The 20731-nt window shown below is 44.0% G+C and overlaps 1 protein-coding gene across 4 annotated transcripts in view; it reads right to left on the bottom strand.

Annotated features, from left to right (window-relative positions):
• SLC29A1 (solute carrier family 29 member 1 (Augustine blood group)) overlaps window positions 1-20731 on the bottom strand; it is an 87794-nt gene that overhangs the window by 41717 nt on the left and 25346 nt on the right. The window contains exon 1 of one of the 4 annotated variants that reach the window (XM_083604569.1): window positions 15252-15481. The exons of the other annotated variants lie outside the window; for them this stretch is intronic. The gene's annotated coding sequence lies outside the window, so the exon portion shown is untranslated. Of the gene's footprint in view, window positions 1-15251; window positions 15482-20731 lie in introns of those variants that run through there. 4 annotated transcript variants of the gene reach the window in all.

The raw sequence follows: 20731 nt of genomic DNA, 5'->3' as shown, positions 1-20731 counted from the left end.
ACCACTCCTCTCTTTTTTACTCTGTCTGAAGATATAAATTCCTGTCCCAGTCTTTTATTTATTAATAATTTTCTGTGTGCTCTTGTCACGTGGGTCTCTTGTAGGCAAATCAAGTCCAATTGGTCTTTCTTTAAGGCATGAAATATACTTTTTCTCTTCCTGGGAATATTTAAGCCATTACAATTCCAGGTTAGAAGTTGCAGAGCCATGATGGGATTATTTACTCCTTCCTCCTACAGCTCCCTGTTTTTGTTCCTCGTCTGTCGGTGGTACCGTGTTCGTGTCCAGTGATGGATGCCCTTGTCCTGGAAATGTCTCTTTCTGTAGGTCTTCTTCGTGTTCTCCCAAGAACTTGTCTTTATCACTTACAGTCTTTATTCTTCTCTTCTTTCCCTTATATTTAAAAGACAAGCCTTGGGGAAATTCCCACCTGAATGGTATGTAGTTCTTCTTCAGCAGTGTCACCAGGTCCTTATAATGTCCTCTTGCGTCCAAGATACTCTTAGGGATGTCTTTAAAGATCTCAATAAAAAAATCTTCAATTCGAAGGGCTGTTTGGTAGTGCAGGTTCAATATTTTATCTCGCTCCTCCTTTGATCTTAAGGTAATAAGACAATCTCTGGGTCGATTTCTCTTCTGTCTTATTCCCAATCTAAATGCACTTTCTATCTTAAAATCTTCTTTCTTCAGCTCCTGCTTCCAAAAATCAGAAAATTCTTTTGTCAAATCATCCACCAAGTTCTCTCCTTCCTTTTCCGGCACAAGTCTAATCCTCAGGTTCCTCTCCTTGCGTTGCATATCCTGCATAGAGAGTGCCAGTTCATATTCATCCAATTTCTTGTAAACTGGTGGAAATTTTTCCTCCGCAGCAGTTGCAATTTCCTTAGCTTCCTCGGCTATCTTTCGTGTTATAGATGAATCTTCCAATAATTTCCCAATTGCTTCTGCATTTGAGTTCACTTTATTCCCTAGGTCAGTTATACTTTTAGTATTTAGGTCAATTTTCCCAGAGATTTCTTCAATTTTTTTATTTGTTTCAGCAACTTGTACTTTAGTTTCAGCAACTTGCAATTTAGTCTCCGCACCTTGCTTTTTTAGTTCCTCCAAAGAGTCATTTATCTTCTCCAATACCTTAGCAAATGATTCTTCTGTAGACATTGCTTTCGCTTTTGGCTTTGCAGCCACTATAGTTCCAGAGGCTCCTGTTACAGAAGCCCTTCTTTGCATGTAAGTGTCAATTTTGTATTGTCTGCCAGATCTCAAGGTTGTTTCTTGTAACTCCCCTTTCTCTTTACCATCTGCCATAACAAAGTCTTTTAGTCAAGGTCATTCCCAGACTTTGAAACTCACAAACAAAGTTCTCAAATTTTAAACTCCACTTGTTGCTGAAACAATTTGTAGGTCCTCTAGGGGGCGTAGAGTCAGTTCTATGCTTCTCAAAGTAATCCCACACTCTTCAAAAAAGAAGGAATAAAAGTTTCCTAGTCCCTTTCAATTTTTCTTTCCTTTTTCAAGGGGATCCCAGTCAATAGTGTCCTGTAAGTAACTTTGTAATACCACAGAAACAATGTTTCAAATTGGAAGTAACCAAAGTCAATTTGAGATACTTTTTAGCTTCTTATAGCAACAGTCCTTAGCCGGTTCCTTTTCTCCGGCAGTCCGATCCCAGGTTAAAGAGCAGCGATACTTAATCCAATTCTTTTAAATTGGCAGGGAAAACACTTTTAAAATCTTCTTCCCCCCCCTCCTGCCTTCGGGGGGGGGGAGTTCTTTGCTTTGGTGGTGGATTTCTTAAATCCCGCAAGTTTCCTCTCAAGCAGTTACAGCTAGAGTGCCTTTCGCTTTGATCTTGCTACAGAACGGAAAGCAGACTTCCTTTTTAGTGCTTGTCCGTCTCGGTGCCCAATTTCTTTACTTTTAGTGTCCAATTATATTTTAGCGGTCAATCCTACTCACGGATAGTTGTTCTTTTAATCCAATTTCCCGGGAAGAAGTCAGCGCTCTCCGCTAATGGCGACGCGGCTTCGCTTCGCAGGCTGGGTGAAGACGACTCTCAGCACCGCTCCAAGACCCCTCCGCTCCTCCGGAGCCTTTAAAAAGGCTATTTCGCAGCGTCGGGGGGGCGCAAAGGTGCCCGCCGAGTCTCCAGTTCACAGGCAACGCGCCTGTGATTTTTAGGGGTCCCCGCTTCGCCGTAGCTGACAGGACCCGAACCCACGAAGCAGATCTCTCCCGGAGCTCCGGTTGAGATCCGCCATTAAGCGCCGGCGCTAACCGGAAGTCAAAAAGTTGTCCAAGAAGGAAAGCTACCCGCCTGCATTTCAAGGAGTGGCAGTAACATTTCCATCTCCCCCAGAGCAGTGAATTAAGTTTGCAAATGGAAGTTGTAAGGCTCCCTTGGCTCATCTTAAGGACATTTTCCCAGGGTCAGTCTCAGGCTCTGATGGCTGTGTGCTAATCAAAGAATAAAAGCAAACAAGACCCCTTTTGTCCCAAGGGTGGAGGAGAGGAAGGAACTTGATGGGGACCCAGGTTGGGGACTTGCCCCTAGTTCACAGAGCTTCCCATTGCAGCAAAGGATGCTCTTTGAGGCAAAGTAAGGCCATGAGGTTGGTCACATGGGAAAGTTATTCTGCACTCACAATGCAGTAGCATAGGTAGCCATTGGCAGGGGCGGTCTATAGGACGGCACAGGGGTCTGTCTTATGTTCCCTGCTGTGCGTCAGGAGTTTTGTTTCTGGGCAGCAGGGGAGCTTTCTCAACAATTTTGATTTCCCATAAGAAGCTCAACAACTTTGGTCTGCCCCAGGCGCCAGCAGGGGTTGCTACGTGCTGCACAATGTTTCTTCTTAGGCAGGAATAACCAGCTGCAATGCAGAGTGCAGTGATTAATTGGGTATATAAAAGACACTTTTTCAGGTATCCTGGTCCCAAGCTGTATATGTCTTTATACACCAGTATCAGTACCTTGAACTTAGCCAGGAAGTGAATTGGCGGCCAGCTTGTTGAAGTACTTGCTACAGTCACAATCGATGGATTAAATCGCTAGGCAAGCCAAGTCAAAGAGTTTCAGCTTTGAAACAGTGGTCAAGGCGCATTGGTGAATGAGATGCATAAACCCTCCTTAGAACAGCAAGACAATGAGCAAACAATGATGGAGGGGGAGGTTACCACAAGAATGGAAGAGAATTACTCCCTATGGGCAAAATTGGGAAATGACACAATGGCAGGAAAGTAGGATTTCCTATCCCCATGGAGATTCTATATAGGAAGCAGCAATAAAATAATAATGAAGTATTCTTCATAATAAAGTATCCTGATTGTGGGAAACTTTGAGGAATGTTAATAACATGAAAAGCAAGCAGCTCCTCTGTGCATTGACCCCCCCCCGCCCCCTATCTCAGCTGCAAAGAGTGCTATGAACTTGGCCCTTTAAATCATGGCCATGTAGAATGACAGGCACCCAGAGCACTTTTGTTACACAGCCGTGATGAAGGTGCCCTGCTGTGAATGGTGCATGCATTCCACTGCTCATGTGTACCTGTTTGCAAGAGATGGACTGAGTCAGGTTAGGTAGGTTTTAGTAGCAGCAAGAGCTGATTCCTGAATTTGTAGAGGTAGGAGATAATGTGCCAAGAGAGAAATAACTTTTAGCTGTGACTTACGAAGTAACACTTTGCAAAAAAAGAAAGGGGGGAAAAGGAACAAGCTTGCCCCAGCATGACCAGCAAAATGGCAGTTCGCTTAAGTACCCCAATATTATCTCACCGGTGCAGTCCTGCATCCAATTATCAAGTAATAATAATAATAATAATAATAATAATAATAATAATAATAATAATAATTTATTATTTATACCCCACCCATCTGGCTGGGTTTCCCCAGCCACTCTGGGTGGCTTCCAACAAAGATTAAAAATACATTAAAATGTCACACATTAAAAACTTCCCTAAACAGGGCTGCCTTCAGATGTCTTCTAAATGTCTGGGAATTGTTTATCTCTTTGACATCTGATGGGAGGGCGTTCCACAGGGTGGGCGCCACTACCAAGAAGGCCCTCTGCCTGCTTCCCTGTAACCTCATTTTTGGCAGTGAGGGAGCCACCAGAAGGCCCTCGGTGCTGGACCTCAATGTCCGGGCAGAACGATAGGGGTGGAGATGCTCCTTCAGCTATACCGGGCTGAGGCCGTTTAGGACTTTAAAGGTCAGCACCAACAAAGAACTCAAAGCAGGCCATCCACCCTCCAGTTGAAGAATATGCTTGAATGTTTATGCATTAGGGGGGCTGAAGAAGAGCCTGCTGTGTCCTGTCTAATTTATAGTTCCCTGGAACAGACAAAGCATTCTGCTTTGTTTAGGCAACAGATAAATTTAGTGGACTGGATTCTATCTTGGCAAAAGCTTTTTTCAGCAACAGAGGAGAGACCTCCAGGGAAGGCTGATTTACAGAATGGTTTAAATAATGACTAGCGCCACTGCTGCAAGTCAGACAAAAATATCATTACTGTCATCCTGAGACCTGAAAACTATCATCTTTCTTACTCCACCCAAACTAAGTTCTGTTATTTGCACATAACACAAAATACAAACTGAGGGACCAGATCCTGCCACAAGCCAAGATATCAACCCCACTCAACCAGTACTGCTATAGGGCCTAATAATGTCAGCCACAACACCAAATTAATCAAACCTGATTATCTTCCAATACAGTATATGCTATCATCTGCCAGTAATACCTATCTATATTCTATGTATAAGACAAACAATTCAGTCACAACACAAAAGTGTATGACATAAAAAGCAGGTGTATTTCAAAATCACTATGAGACCATAAACTGAACTGTTCAGTGGAAAGAAGGAAGTTCAGAGAGAAATTAGCATGAAATTGTTAAATGAACACTTATAAAGTTATGTTCTATCACATGTGGCCTGAATCAAAACAATGGGTTTCCCTGTATGGGAGTTCAGCCCGGACACTGAGGTCCAGCGCCAAGGGCCTTCTGGTGGTTCCCTCACTGCGAGAAGTGAGGTTACAGGGAAGCAGGCAGGGGGCCTTCTCGGTAGTGGCACCTGCCCTGTGGAACGCCCTCCCACCAGATGTCAAGGAAATAAATAACTATTTGACTTTGAGAAGACATCTGAAGGCAGCCCTGTTTATAGAAGTTTTTAATGTTTGAAGTTTTATTCTGTTTTTAGTGTTCTGCTGGGAGCTGCCCAGAGTGGCTGGGGAAACCCAGCCAGATGTGTGGGGTATTAATAATAAAATTATTATTATTATTATTATTATTATTATTATTATTAGACCTTGCTGCTAATGCCTCCATGCCACACATGTGAATGGGATATATGCACACACACACACACACCCTACGAATTTAAGATAACATTCCATGCATCCAATGAAGTGGACTCTAGTCCATGAAAGCTTATGCCATAAAACAGCCTTCAGGTGTCACAAGGCAACTCTTCAGAAGCAGGAATTGACACAGATCATACCAACAGTTAAGATGACCAAGCTGGATTTTGTTTGGTGGTGGCCTAAGCAGGGCATAAGCAAACAAGACACCTGACCAGAAGAGGGAGGGAGGTGAGGAGCTAGGAAGAGATAGCCTAAGGTCAGGAAGTAATGTGTTAGGCTTCTGGCTTATCATTCCTTTGTTATGCAGATTATGGGCTAAATGGTCATCAGATGGTTAGGAGGTGGTTGGGAATTTCACAACTATTTGAAAGACAGCAAGAATATCGCAGATAACAGGAAGTCGTAGTCAATGTGGAGGCTGAACTTCTAAGTGGCATGGAATATCACTATCATATTACACTCATGGGCATCGGCTGTCTTTGGAGACAATGGAGGAGTGAACCTTTTGGAGGGGGAGATGAGGTCAAGCTGTTGGAAGGTTGCAGCACCTGCTGTGGCTGTAGAGACTGATACAGGAGAGACATATTTTGTTGCAGCTGGGGCAGATGAAGACATTCGGTTGTGCTGCTGTAGATGCACCAGGGTGTTTCTTCTCTCTGCACTGCTACTGAAAAAGCGCACTGACTGCCAGTTAGCTACTGAGCTGCGTTTAAGGTATTGGTGTGCAAAGCCCTACACAGCTTGGGGCCAGGATACCTAGAAGGCTGCCTCATAACCTACATCCCCAAATGATCACTGCATTCTGCAGGAGAGGGCATCCTGCAGATACCATGAGGTCCTTTCTTTACAGTGTCAGAATCAGGCCTAAATTTCTTCCCATTGCATGTCAGGCAGGCGCCATCTGTTGAATTTTCAGCACTTGCTAAAGACATTTGTCTTTCAATGAGCCTTCTAAAATCTTTAATCCAGTTGGAATGTGTTTTGGATTTGAATTGATCCCATGTATGTGCTTTTGTTGTTTTAAACTGTTTTTATATTTTTGTTTTATATGTGTTATTATATTGCAAATGATTCCTAAACAAAATAATTAATAAATAATTTGATCATTCATGCATGTATTGTTTCACACTGCCGGAATGAGAAACTCCAGCAGGTGCAGAATGCCGCGGCGAGACTCCTTATGGGGTCTTCGCTGCGAGATCATATTCATCCGGTACTATACCAGCTGCACTGGCTCCCGGTGGAGTACAGGATCAGGTTTAAGGTGCTGGTTTTAACCTTTAAAGCCCTATACGGCCTAGGACCCTCGTACCTACGGGACCGCCTCTCCTGGTATGTCCCACAGAGAAATTTACGGTCTGCAAATAAAAACATCCTGAAGATCCCAGGCCACAGAGAGGTTAGGCTGGCCTCAACTAGAGCCAGGGCTTTCTCGGCCGCGGCTCCAATCTGGTGGAACGCTCTGTCACAAGAGACTAGGGCCCTGCGGGACCTGACATCTTTCCGCAGCGCCTGCAAGACAGAGCTGTTCCACCAGGCCTTTGGTCAGGGCACAGCCTGACCCCCTCCTCTGGCAATCTGCACAGAATTTTGCTTAATGGTTGCCATCAATTTGATTTTAATTTGATTTTAATTAATTTTATAATGAATGTTTTTAGAATGTTGGATTATTTTGATTGTTGTTAGCCGCCCTGAGCCCAGCTTCGGCTGGGGAGGGCGGGATATAAATAAAATTTATTATTATTATTATTATTATTATTATTATTATTATTATTAGAAGGATATCATCATATAAAATTTACAATTCCATAGAACAATTAAAATGGGGAAAAGGGTAGGAAGATTAGAGTGTCTCTTGGCCCCATGCTCCTGAGTGGACCTTCTTGCAGCGTCAACAGCTTCCTTGTGTGACAACACAGAGAAAGGCTGGTTGACCACAGTAGATCATAGCTAAGTGTAATACATACCATGGAGTCACCCGGGGCCAGAGAATAGATTGTGCAAGCGTGTTTTTCCCATGAACAAAGGTTGGGGAACCATCGTTCTAGTGATGCGGCTCATGCACCCGTGAGAAACGAGCCACTGCACTAAATGGAAAAGTGGTGCAATTATTGCCCAGAGGCACATTGTGTGCCTTAAGAGGCAAGCAAGAAAGGGTTGTGGGAGAGGCTATCGAATGGGAACTCAAACAGGGTGGAGTAGCCCTGTTGCGATGGTGGTGATGAGGGTGGAATAGCAGGTACAGTGAGGTTGGGGGTGGTGTGGTCAGGAAAGCCATTGCTCAAGTGGGTCACAGAGGCTCTTAAAAGAGAGAAGGGAAGCTCTTCCAAGCAGGGAAGCAGGAGTGGGAGAGAAGGAAGCATAGGCATCGTAAGCAGCTATTATGGGAACCAGCCTCAGTTGGGGACCTATCTGTGCTGTAAGAGACTCTGAGTATCACCCAGAGAGGAGGACCATGGCTACTAAAATAAAACAAACCCTCATATTTTTAAAGCAGCAGTTAGAAAATCAGTATGTCCAGGCTTTCTCTGTTGGGAAAAGTTGCCTTTTATGACTTCTCCAGGCCCCTTCTGAAGCCACGAGGAAATACCTTGTTTTCCTGTATCCTCCCTCCCTCTTTTGAGGAGGCTTCTTCTCCCCTCTCTTCATTCACTCTCACGCAATTACTGAGATACAAGCTTGGAGGCCCTCCTACAGGTACAACCACCGTCGGAAATTAACTACTAGAAATGCTGCCTTTGCTGTTATACCTCTGTATGTAGAATTTGAACCCAAAATGAAGGCAAGTCATTACAGTGAGGTCCGTTCTTAACCTGAAACTGTTCTTAACCTGCAGCACCACTTTAGCTAATGGGGCCTCCTGCCGCCGCCACCGCGCCGCCAGAGCACGGTTTCTGTTCTCATCCTGAAGCAAAGTTCTTAACCTGAAGCACTATTTCTGGGTTAGCAGAGTATGTAACTTGAAGCGTATGTAACCTGATGCGTATGTAACCTGAGGTACCACTGTACATGTGTTTGGCCCATGCTGGTGGTTTATTCCAAACACACACACATGTCCGCCACTGGTGGGCTGTATTATGACAGATGACCTTTTGCAAACAACCTTAAACTGCTGTGCAGAAGATTTTATTCTGCATCACTGGACGCTTTGAAGACCATCTGGTCCAAAAGTGTCACATAAAATGGGATAAATAGCACAGCTTGTTGGTGGAACATATGCCCTGTCTGAAAAGGCCTACGGTTGTATTCCTAGCATCTTCAAAGTGTCTCACGAAGCAGGGCTGGGAAAGGCGCTTGCTTTGGACCTTAGAGAGCCACCGTCATAGGCAAAAACACTGGGCTGTTTAGACAATTCTTATCCCACCTCTCCAGATGGTCAAAGTGACTTGCAGTCCAACTGCTGGCAGACCAATGACCTGACATAGGCTACATTCACATTTAAAGCACAAATATATCATTTTAAATAGTCATAGCTTCCACCAAATAACTCTGGACACTGTAGTTTGTTAAGGGTGCTGAGAGTCGCTAGGAGACCCCTATTCCCCTCACAGAACTACAATTCCCACAATCAAATCCCTTTTCCCAGGGAACTGAATTGACAGCAAAAAACCCTCTGCACATCCACTTGCTTCATTCAAGGTGTACAATCTCTTTGTCCTTACCAAACCTGCTATTTAGCACTGATTGCTGCGTATGTGTACCATTTCCAGCTTTATCAGCCATTTATAAATACTGGCTGCCTTCCAACACATTTGGCACACCCTCCATTCAGGTCAACAAGGCTGGCTCACTACATGTTCCCAAAAGGTTGTAATCACCAGAAGTCTTAGCAAGTTGGGCAGCTGCAAACAGACTTTGAATTTTAGCTTCGATAGCAGTTGGAGCTATGCATGACACCAGCAGAAAATTGATTATTCTTTTAACCTGAACATACCTGGCTCTGGAAATAAGAGCCTTGCTGGATGAAACTAACAATCAGTTCCATGGGTAGCCAGCCCACAGGCCTTAAAAAGGTAAAGGACCCTTGATGGTTACGTCCAGTCGCAGACGACTCTGGGGTTGTGGTGCTCATCTCGCTTTACAGGCCGAGGGAGCCGGTATTTGTCCGCAGACAGTTTTTCCGGGTCATGTGGCCAGCATGACTAAGCCACTTCTGGCACAACAGAACACCGAAACCAGAGCAGCGCAAGGAAATGGCGTTTACCTTCCTGCCAGAGTGGTACCTATTTATCTACTTGCACTTTTGGCGTGCTTTTGAACTGCTAGGTTGACAGGAGCTGGGACCGAGCAATGGGAGCTCACCCTGTCGCGGGGATTCGAACCGCCAACCTTCTGATCGGCAAGCCCAAGAGGCTCAATGGTTTAGACCACAGCACCACAGGCCTTATCTACCCCCAACAAAGGTGTTTAATGACACCCCACACCCTCTTGGTCAGAGCAGGGTGCTGATAAAGCCAAGGTTCCAGGTGTGATCCCCTGATGGGACAGCTGCATATTCCTGCATTGCAGGGGGTTTGACTAGATGATCCTCAGGGACCCTTCCTGTGGTATATAGTGAGTAGAATGTGAGGTTAGGACTCGTGGAGACTAAATCCCTGCTCAACACTGAAATCCTCCCCCCCCCCCAATTATTTTCTTTGGAAAGGCAAAAAAGGAAATATAAAATCACACACACTCCCAATCTCTATTTTTAGGCTGTAAAAGGTATAGACCTAAACATTTACTCATTAAAAATGAACTGCTGGTTGCCACACATCCTCTTGCTGTTTGTAATTCACTCCCTCCCTGCCAGAGAGAACTGGAAAGTAGGACTTCTGGTTTGGGGGAAGGAGGCAACGTAATGTCTTGACGAAAGGTGACTAAGGGAGGTTTGTAAAATTACACATTGTGTTGATTGAAGTTTTCCTCCTTCCCTCATAATACTAGAACTCAGGCTCATCAAATCAAGATTTGGGACAGAGGAAAGGAAGTACTTCATAGAATCTTGGGGCTCATCCAACCTTTTACTTGACCCATATTTTGATCGTTTTGTGTACTGGTTAAGTCCCCCTGCTCCAAGAGCTCAGCTAAGTAAACTCTCTTCAGATTTTCTAAACATCTGATAAGATCCAATTCAGGCGGTAAGAATGGATTTTTGCAAGGCACAGCCGCATAACCACGAGAAAGGCTCTTGGACCCAGGGAAATTAATTGGTACACAATGCAATCAAATTACAGGTCATGTGAAAGTGTTGATGAGCCGATAGACTTTGAAGGGGGCTTTATAGAGGCAATCTAGCTTAATTAACTGTAGGAAATAGAGCAGAGCAGTGCCCAACCTGGTGATAACACAACAAATGATGCAAGGAGGAAGCTCAAGAAAAGAGGTGGTAAAGGAGCCCCTAGCTACTTTAAATGAGTTCAGATCTCCAGGGCCTGATGAGCTGTACCCAAGGGTACTAAAGAATTTGCAGGTGTACCGTATTTTTCGCCCTATAGGACGCATTTTCCCCCTCCAAAAATGAAGGGGAAATGTGTGTGCGTCCTATGGGGCAAATGCAGGCTTCACGGACCTCTCCGCAAGCAGCAGGAGCGCTCCCGCTGCTTGCGGAGAGTTGCCTGCATGCTGAAGCCCGCGCACGCTGAGCTCAGCGCGTCCAGGCTTCGCGGACCTCTCCGCAAGCAGCGGGAGCCAGCGCTGGGCTCCCATGGCTTGCAGAGAGCTGCCTGTTTGGGGGCTGGGGTCAGGGGAAGCTCGGGCTTCCCCCGCCCCAGCCCCGCGCCTGGGGGGGAAATATTTTTTTTCCCTTTATTTCCCCCCCAAAAAACTAGGTGCGCCTTATGGGATGGTGCGTCCTATAGGGCGAAAAATACGGTAATTTCAGAGCCTCTGTCTATAATCTTTGAGAATTCTTGGAGAATGGGTGAGGTTCCTGCAGACTGGAGGTGGGCAAATGTTGTCTTCTTCTTCAAAAAGAAGGGAAAAGAAGACCAAGGTAACTACTGACTGGTCAGCTTGATGTCAATACCAGGAAAGGCCCTAAAACAAATAATTAAACCGTTGGTTTGTGAGCACATAAAAGAGGATGCTGTGATTACTAAGACCAAGCATGGCTTTCTCCAAAACTAGTGATGCCAGATAAATCTCATTTCTTTCTTTGATGGAGTTACAAGCTTGGTGGATCAGGGAAATGCTGTGGGCATAGTATATCTTAAATACAGTAAAGCTTTTGACAAAGTCTCCCATGACATTATTGCAGAAAAGCTGGCAAAATGTAGGCCAGACGAGGAGTAGCAAATTCTGCAGAAGACAGAATTGGGATTCAAGATGACCTTAACAGATTGGAGAACTGGGCCCAAACTGACAGAATGCATTTCAATAGGGCCAAATGTAGAGTTCTACCCACAGTCAGGAATGACTCAGAGTTACACTAAACTTTGAGAATTTCATTTAACACAACAGGCCCATCCATTGCATTAAGACACCAATATTGATTTTTAATTGTATATTTATTGCTTCTTTTTCTTATTGTATTAACATTTGAATTCCATTTTTTATTACATATATTAGTTCCTAGCACAGAATATTGCAGTTGCTAAACAACAGACAGAAAAATCATTAAGTAGTGCACCCGGAACCTCAGCAATTTTCAAATGCTCTTGGGGTGGGGTTGAGAGTACAGCATTCACCACAGGCAGCTGCTCAGCCTCTGTTTGAATATACCTCCCCACGTCAAACGAGAGCCCCACCACTCCAACAAAGTAATCAGTTCTTTGGTTGGATGCTCTTACCACAAAGCAGTTTCTCCTAATGTTCAACTGAAATCTGTGCTCCTGTATTTTAACCCCATTGGATGTAGTTCTACTCTCTGAAGAAGCAGAGAACAATTCGTTGCTCTCTTCTATATGAGAACCCTTTTGAGTATTTGAAGAGTGCTCTCATGGCCCCCAGCTGTCTTCTGTTCTCCTGCCTATTTATTTATTTTGCAATATTTACAAACCACTTGACTGTAAAAAAAATCGGCTTAAGTAGTTTACAAAAATAAAGAAAAAGTTTAAAAAAGGCATCTGAAAGCACTCAAAAGATGACTAAAATCACAGCTAAAAAGACATAAAAGATGGACCATTGATATGATCCAATAGGGCTCATCTTACATTCTTTGGATATTTTGCTTCCATGATTACTTCAGTCTCATGACATCTACTTTGAGTTCATTGCCTCATTTTTAAAAAGAACCAAAAATATTTCACGTGCATAGCTTGTTTATGATGCAACCCCTATTTTACCTTTATTTACACTGAGCATCTTGGTTGGGAAAGCAAGCGCTGAGGCCAACATGCCAGCAATCCTCTCTGCATGTGACCCAGCAGGCAAATCCTACTCATACCAGTTTCTGTGCCAAGTTGCTGAAGGTGTGGTCAGTTTGAACGTGACAAGAGGCAGGGAGAGCCAAGTGCTGAATTGGGTGTATTCTTTAATCATATGGTTGGATAAACAGAAATGTTAGTTCTTTTGACACTTAGCAGTGAAATCTGGGGGAACCAACCCAAAATGTTGGCTATGCAGCATCAGGGTAGTGCTGGTGAAATCAACTTTGCTGAGACCCTAGACCGCTTGAACTCAAACAAGGTGGTGGGGGGAAATGTTATTCTCACCTCATTATGAAAGCTGCTTTCAATTCTCTTAGTGAATATAAACTCCCTTTAGTTATTCCATAGGTTTAGGATAGGCCCCAGGAAGGGCATCTCTCAAAGTTAAGCTACATATCCATTTCTGAGGGAACTGCAGGAATAGAGGGCAAAATGCTCATAATTTGTAGTGCCACAGTTCAGTTGGAAGGATCCAGGAGAGCTAAACTGGTTTATATTCATGGTTCAGGCATGGCCTAAAGGCACTCCCGCACCACAAACAATTCCCTTTAATAGCAAACTCAGCTGGTCGAGTGCTGACAGGATTGGAGCCAAAATGAAACAACAGGAAGCTATCACCATGCTCAGCTGAATTCCAAGGTTTCCAGTGGTACAAGGAAAAACCAAAGGGGGCACCTTCCCCACAACCTCCCCACACAAATGCATATGCTCAGCCAGGGAACGTTGAGTTTCAGCTTGGGGGGAAACCTGAAAAAGAGAGAATAAAATGAAGTATCCTCGAGAAGGGCTAACAGGCACTATGAAGAAGAAAACAGCTCCTCAGAGCTGAGGCTATGCTGCAACACTTTGCTGCAAGTCACAATTGTTTCATCTAAAGCCCCAAAGGAAGCAAAATCCTTCCTTCCCAACTATTATGTTCAGGGTAGGAGGGATAGAACAAGAGAACACGACAGGTCCTGCAATTAAACTAGTTTACATTTGCGCTGCATATGTACTTTAAGGGTGTAGTAGCATATGTCAGCAAAACGACAATATGTCAGCACCATAGCTGTCAACTTTTCCCTTTTCTTGTGTATTCGGAATAAGGGAATTTCCCTTAAAAAAAAGGAAACGTTGACAGCTATGGTCAGCACATAACAACCACAACTAATAAAACCTTGCTAAGGGATATTGCAGTCTATAATAACCAAAATACTTTCCTCTCTCTTGTGGCCAAGTCTACCTTTTACCAGTTTCATGTGGTATGCCCGGTACAGCTGTATCTGGATCAGGAGAATTTGTCCAGAGTAGTCCATACATGGGTAACCTTGAGACTAGATTACTACGATGTACTCCTTGTGGGGCTGCCCTCGGGCCTGGTCCAGAAACTCCAGTTAGTGCAGAAAGCAGTGTGGGGCAGACGAATGACAGGATATGAACCTCAGGTGAAACACCTGTATTGGCTGCCCATATGCTACCGGGCCAGGTTCAAGGGTGTTGTGTTTATACAAAGCCCTGAACAACTTGGCCCAGGATACTTTTAAGGACCACCTGAACCTAACTCAATCACTGAAATTATCTGGAGCACAGTGGTCCAACAAGCGGCCTTGACAGCCTCTGCTAAGTTCCAAAGGGGTGATACTAACAGCCATCCCTGTGATACTTTATGATATAGAGGTATATAAATGATTTTATAAACAAACTATAAACTAGATTCTGCAGAAAGCATTACTGGTTAAGGGACTTTCCATCAAGTACCACCATGGGAGAGGGCTGGAGCTAGCCAACCATCTGGTATCCTGTTCCAGAAATATTTGCATGATAGTTGAAAGGCCATTGGGGCTATAAACTAAGGTTCCAGAAAGAGTGGAAGGCTTTACGTAAACACATACTTTGTACAACAGAACTGGCACTATCTCTTGATTTGCTGACACCTCTTGAAAATGTTCCTGGCTGCCCTTTAAACAGTGCGCAAGCAATGACCAAACAGCAGACTAAAAAGCATAATTCAGTTTCCACTGCCAACAGCAAAAGGGACTTTTCAGATAAGCAAAGCAGTATTTTCAGATTAGCTAGAATACCCTGGCATTCTCCGCGAGCGTTAAGTAGCTGGGCTTCTTGCCCCAGCAATCTTTATCTGAGAAGCATTTCCATTATCACTGTAGTATGGTCTTCCCAAAATAATATATTGCAAAATATTCCATACCATCTTAGTCAGGCATCCCCAACCTTCGGCCCTCCAGATGTTTTGGACTACAATTCCCATCATACCTGACCATTGATCCTGTTAGCTAGGGATCATGGGAGTTGTAGGCAAAACATCTGGAGGGCTGCAGGTTGGGGGTGCCTGATCTTAGTAGTTCAATCCTATGTCTACTCAGAAGCACACCCAACCGAAGTCAATGGGATTTACTCTCAGGTCAGTGAGGGAGGAACTGCAACCTTAACAAGTTTCTTAATCCACCTCCCGAAACAACCTGACATTCTTGTACATCCACTGCTTCTTCTCCCAATATTTGTCTGCTCAGATGAGAAACCACAGGAAAACAATTACAGATGCTTACCAGGAAATGAAGAGTCAGCAGGAGTAACTTTCCAAAGAAAGTTTCCATATAATTTACAAGGAAAAGTGGCTACTTTGGTTGGTTGCAACAACAAGTGTGCCAAGCCTAGACTTAATTTATGTTGCAAGAGACAGAAATGCAATAAGTTTCTGCCACTTCTTATGTCAGCCAGTTCCAGAGTGCTAATCTCTTGCAGGAAAACAACAACAGAGAGTCTTGCGGCACCTTAAAGATCAACAAATGTATTATTGCATAAGTTTTTATGGACTTGTAGCATAGTACACGAGAGCTAGATCAGGTGGTTTGGAAGGCAACCAAGTCAGCACAGTCTTCGAATGATGTTTTCCAAAAACTAATCTCAGATATCTGTTAAAAGGAGTAGACTCACACAACTGTCAACATTTCCTGTGTGATAGATGGACTTCCCCTCTTTATCGGGTCATCCAAGATTAAAGAACAGCTCTCCATTCAAAGAACCCAAAAGGATAGAAAGTCTTGATGAATCAGGAGTTTACTGCTCCATCTTTAAAAACCAGCCCCTCCCTGCAACATCTGTGCCATCTGTGTTCTAGGTTTGATCTTAATGCTAGTTTAGTTGTGATTAACTTGAGTGTCTGCAATAACAGCAGCCTGTAGTTACTGGGCTTGTATTTACCAGGGCTTGATGGTTTGTCCAATAATGAAGGGTGCGTGAAGGGGAAGGACCACCTGCCTCACTGATGGTCCTGGAGATGCCTGGGATTGAACCTAGGACCTTCTGCATGCAAAGCTCACTGATGGTTTCCACCCACCCTTCCATCAGAAGGTGGGAACCTCTGCCTTGGTTAAGGTACAGGGTGCAACCTTTGAATTTAAGAGGGAGACAGGGGGAGGCAACAGTATATGCCCCAGCTGACACAGTCATTCTTCACGTAGCTTTTTTATCCCTAAAATCAAAGCTTTCTGCTGACGCACCAAGCCCCAAAGAGCACAGGAGAGGATCCGTACATTTAAAACCCAAGAAAGCCCTTCCCTTCCTAACAGCCCATCCTTTTCTGCCTCTCCTGGCCCCAGGGCTAAGCTCTACCCCCACCCTGTTATGAGAAGGCAATGTGGGCCAGCCACGCCCAACAGAACCAACTTTCTGTAGCAGCTGGAAAAGAAGAAGCTTTTGCCCCTTTTCTCCTGGACCCTGTAAAGAGGTCAGTGAGTACTTAGTAGGGGTCCATTCAGGTTAAGGAAGAGGGTCCAGCACTTTGCTTCGGGGCACATCTGGAAAAATGGAGATCTCCATTGCTACTAAATGAAGTTAAGAGGCCTTTGGGTTTGGATGCAGCTGTTAAGGCCTAAATAGAACTTTTGAAGGTATAAAGTATCAGGTCCCCAACTGACATAGTATCTAGATCAGCAACCAACAACCTTTTTGGCAAGCGTACAACCAAGTAGAAGACTGAGTTCCTCTGGTGTACACCACAGTATCAATTAATAATAATGATATAATATAATAAATACAGTGGTACCTCGAGTTACAAACGCCTCAGGTTACAAATGCTTTAGGTTACAAACTCCGCTAACCTGGAAGAGGTACCTCGAGTTGAGAACTTTGCCCCAGGGTGAGAACGGAAATTGTGTGCCGGCGGCGCAGCAGCAGCAGCAAAAGGCTCCATTAGCGAAAGCACACCTCTAGTTAAGAACAGTTTCATGTTAAGAACGGACCTCCGGAACGAATTAAGTTTCTAACTAGAGGTACCACTGTACTGTGCTGTAATGTGGTTTTGCCACAAATTAGGGAATGGAGAGCTGTGCAACACCAGGCTTTATCCAAGTGCAGGAGTGCAACAAACTCCTACTGTCTGCGCCACTTGCAGCACATGTAACATGAATGAGCAGATAATCTCAGCAACAAAGAGAGGGTCAGGGTGGAAACAAATAAACGGAGCGCATTGTCAGCTAGACTATGACAGAGCATGTCTAGAGTGCCTTGGTTTCTATTATGACTGTATCAACACAACTTGCTCACACCTATCTGAAATTAGAGATAAATGCATCAAGGTTAGTGGGGTGGGATTTTGAGGCAGAGCTGAACTTTGGCACCTTTCATTTAAGAAATAAGCATGAGCAAGGGATCAATGTACAGATTCTGCACTGGCTTAAAGAGGCAAGGCATACTGGAGAGAATGCACGGCAAAAGCACCCCCCCATTTGTCATTTTATTTTATTTTTTTAAAAAAACTTTTAAAAAGTACCGTAATTGACTGCTCCTGTAGGTCCCCTACTGTGATGGCAAAATGTTGTGTTTGTGTGTGTCCCTCCAAGTCGCTTCGTAAAATATGTTTGTTTAAAAATACTTTTTGGTCACATAATTTAATAATGAATGATTTAAAATCGATTAAAAATAGTAGGTGCTGACCAGGAAGTCTTATGTAAGGCAGCTTTGAGAATTAGAGTTCTTAATGCAGCTACTTTTTAAATTTGGCCACACCCATTCTAACATGCCCCCCTGCACCCTTTGACAACTAACCATGAGTCAATGCAGCCCTCTGCCGAAAGAAGATTAGCCACCCGTTGTAGAGCATAAGATTCCCATTCTCTCATGTAAGGGGTTTGGTTTCCTTTAAATTTGCACTAAGTATGCACTTTTTCTGTATCTGATCATGCAAAGGCTAAGTGAGAGAGCTTGAGCTGTATACAGAAAACTATGAGTAAGTCATGTTTTATGATCTAGCATGTCATCCAAACATGGCCTACACCTAATGTGTGCATGCATGAGAACAGTGGTGCAAATCCAGGGCTATTTCAGTGTGGGGCTGGAACTAAGAAATGAAAAAGAATGGATGAAACATTTCAAACGTGCTGGTGTTGACATAGCCCAGGCATAGGCAACCTCGGCCCTCCAGATGTTTTGTGACTACAACTCCCATGATCCCTAGCTAACAGGACCAGTGGGAATTGTGGTCCCAAAACATCTGGAAGGCCAAGGTGCCTATGCCTGACATAGCCTAAGCCATGGGTAGACAAACTAAGGCCCGGGGGCCGGATCCTGCCCCATCGCCTTCTAAATCTGGCCCGCGGACAGACCGGGAATCAGCGTGTTTTTATATAGGTAGAATGTGTGCTTTTATTTAAAATGCACCTCTGGGTTATTTGTGGGGCATAGGAATTCATTTATTTCCCCCCAAAAAAATATAGTCTGGTCCCCCCACAAGGTCTGAGGGACAGTGGACTGGCCCCCGGCTGAAAAAGTTTGCTGACCCCTGGCCTAAGCTTTGTGAGCAGCAAATATGTTGCTTTCTTTGGTAAAGGTTAAAAAAAGCAACCCTATTTATCTTGCACTGGCATGCTTTCGAACTGCTAGGTTGGCAGGAGTTGCTTTCTTTACACCTTCTCTTACTTTGCATCATTTTTTTTAGAGCTACTAGAGAAGTGGAAACCCCACCTATGGTCTTTGGTCCTTTTATGTGTAAAATGAACACAAGGATCCTCCTTCCCTGTTGTTTAAGAGTCAACTTGCAGGTTGTAAGTCTATCAGAGAGCTCAGCATTGAAATGCTTGTTCCAGGAGTGTTATGACTCATGGAGGCATTAATCTCAATCTTTTTATAACATCTTGTTCTTTCACAACTCTCAGGCCCCACAGTTTCACTGCTTGTTGTTCCCAAGTGTGGCTAAGGGTTTGCTTGGCACGCTGGTGGCACAAGTCTTGCAGGGCAAATAGCCAGGAGGTGGTCAGAATGATGCAGAACTGGGAGGTGGGGGGGGAGGGAATTCCTACTAGTGCCTGGCACAAAGGCTTTCCTCAACAATTTTAATGAACAATTATTACCCCGGCCTGTGATCAAATACAACTGCCTGAGCTCAAGTGCTCAAAACTCCCATTGTTCTAGGCGCATTTTAAGACAGGGAGTTTCATTAGAGCGAGCAGTTTCTGAGCTCTGTGGGTGCAGTATTGCGCCTAACATTTCAGATTAAAACTGCAGAGTGGAAGGAAAGGAGCACCTTTTTTCTCCCCACTTCCAGCTACTTTCTGAAGACTGGAGAAGAGACCCTCTTGTGGGAGTCATAAAGCCATGGCAGAGGCTTGTAATACTGCAGGGTGCCTCCTGACCTCGTGACCAGCACTCTGTGCCTGGCAGTGTATAAAACTATATGGAGTTGTGTTTCCTCTGGGCAGTGATTACCTTATATGGTGATGGGTGTAGTAAAAGCCATGACCGGATGAGGTAACGTGAGACATTGGCAAACGGCCATGCGACAGGGGAGAACAAAGGAGAATAAAATCGGGGGAGAGCGGACGAAGGAGCTGCTCTTACCATCCTGAAAATATAGCTGGCTCTCTGTGTCTTTTTTCTATGCTGTGCACCATTTAATGACGGCTGGACTTCCGTCACCCTCTTAAGAATATCAGGGGGTGGGCAGGGGAAGGAGTAGACCATGTGAAAAATGAACATAATATTTTAGCTGCAGTTCATTTTCAGCTTTGTATTCTTGTTATAAAAAAGTGTGCTTAAACCTTGCGTTGTTGCACCCATAACCTAGGTTTAAGGTGCCATTTAGCTCCTAGCTTTAATATCTATTTTCTAACACTGCCTGAGCTGTAGTCTGTATGAGAGGGCCCTGCTCCGGCCTGCTAGTAAGAGCAGTTAGATTGGTAGGTATCTGAGACAAGGGCTTTTCATTGGTGGACTGGCACCTTTGGAACTCCCTTCCTAAGGAGGGGTCCCCATGACCCCATCATTGTCAATTTTCAAGAAGATCTTAAAGACATTCTAACCAACCCAGGTTTGGTTCATTTTATTGTGTGCTTTATTTTATTTTTATTGCTGCTGGCCTGTAAATTAGCAGGTTTGATGGGGTGCTTTGCTGATATGACGTTCTGTGTTTCACGTCTCTGTACAACTTTTGTGAGCAGGGGTGCCCCTTGAAAAGAGGGCAAGGAATCATTTTAACTTAGTAAGTGTAAGGGCATTTCACCACTGTAAAAGTGGATAACGGGTACTTGGGTTTTGTTTTGTTTTTTAAAAAATCCACGCATCAGACCCTGGGTGCAAATTGAAAGCTGAGAGGGTGGGTGTGTCAGAAGGAAAATGAATTGATTTTGATATTGAAAAATGAATTTATATTGATTGATATTGATTTTTATATATTTGTATTAATGTAACATTTTTATATGTAACTGTGCATATTTGTAATATTTTAAGTTGTTGCTTCAGTTTTTATACACGGTTTAGATATATTTTAAATGTATTAAATGGTATAGAAATTAAATAATCAATCAGATCTTCCTACCTCCCCTCAACTATGAGAGTTTGGAAATCTGCTGCCCATGAAAGTACACACTACTGCTGCAAGTGTGTTTTTTGCTCTGACTCTGCAAAAGGCAGCCTCATCTATACTTTGATGGATGGATATAAGGAGGTACTCTATTGCTGAAGGATGTGCCTCTTTATCTGGAGTGAATCAATTTTTGTAACCGCTGGAAGATTTAGCAATAATTCTGCACAC

This window comes from Podarcis filfolensis (genome assembly GCF_964270895.1).
Source record: "Podarcis filfolensis genome assembly, chromosome: 3".
In the NCBI taxonomy this organism is placed as follows: domain Eukaryota; kingdom Metazoa; phylum Chordata; class Lepidosauria; order Squamata; family Lacertidae; genus Podarcis; species Podarcis filfolensis.
This window is presented reverse-complemented; position numbering and strand designations above follow the sequence as displayed.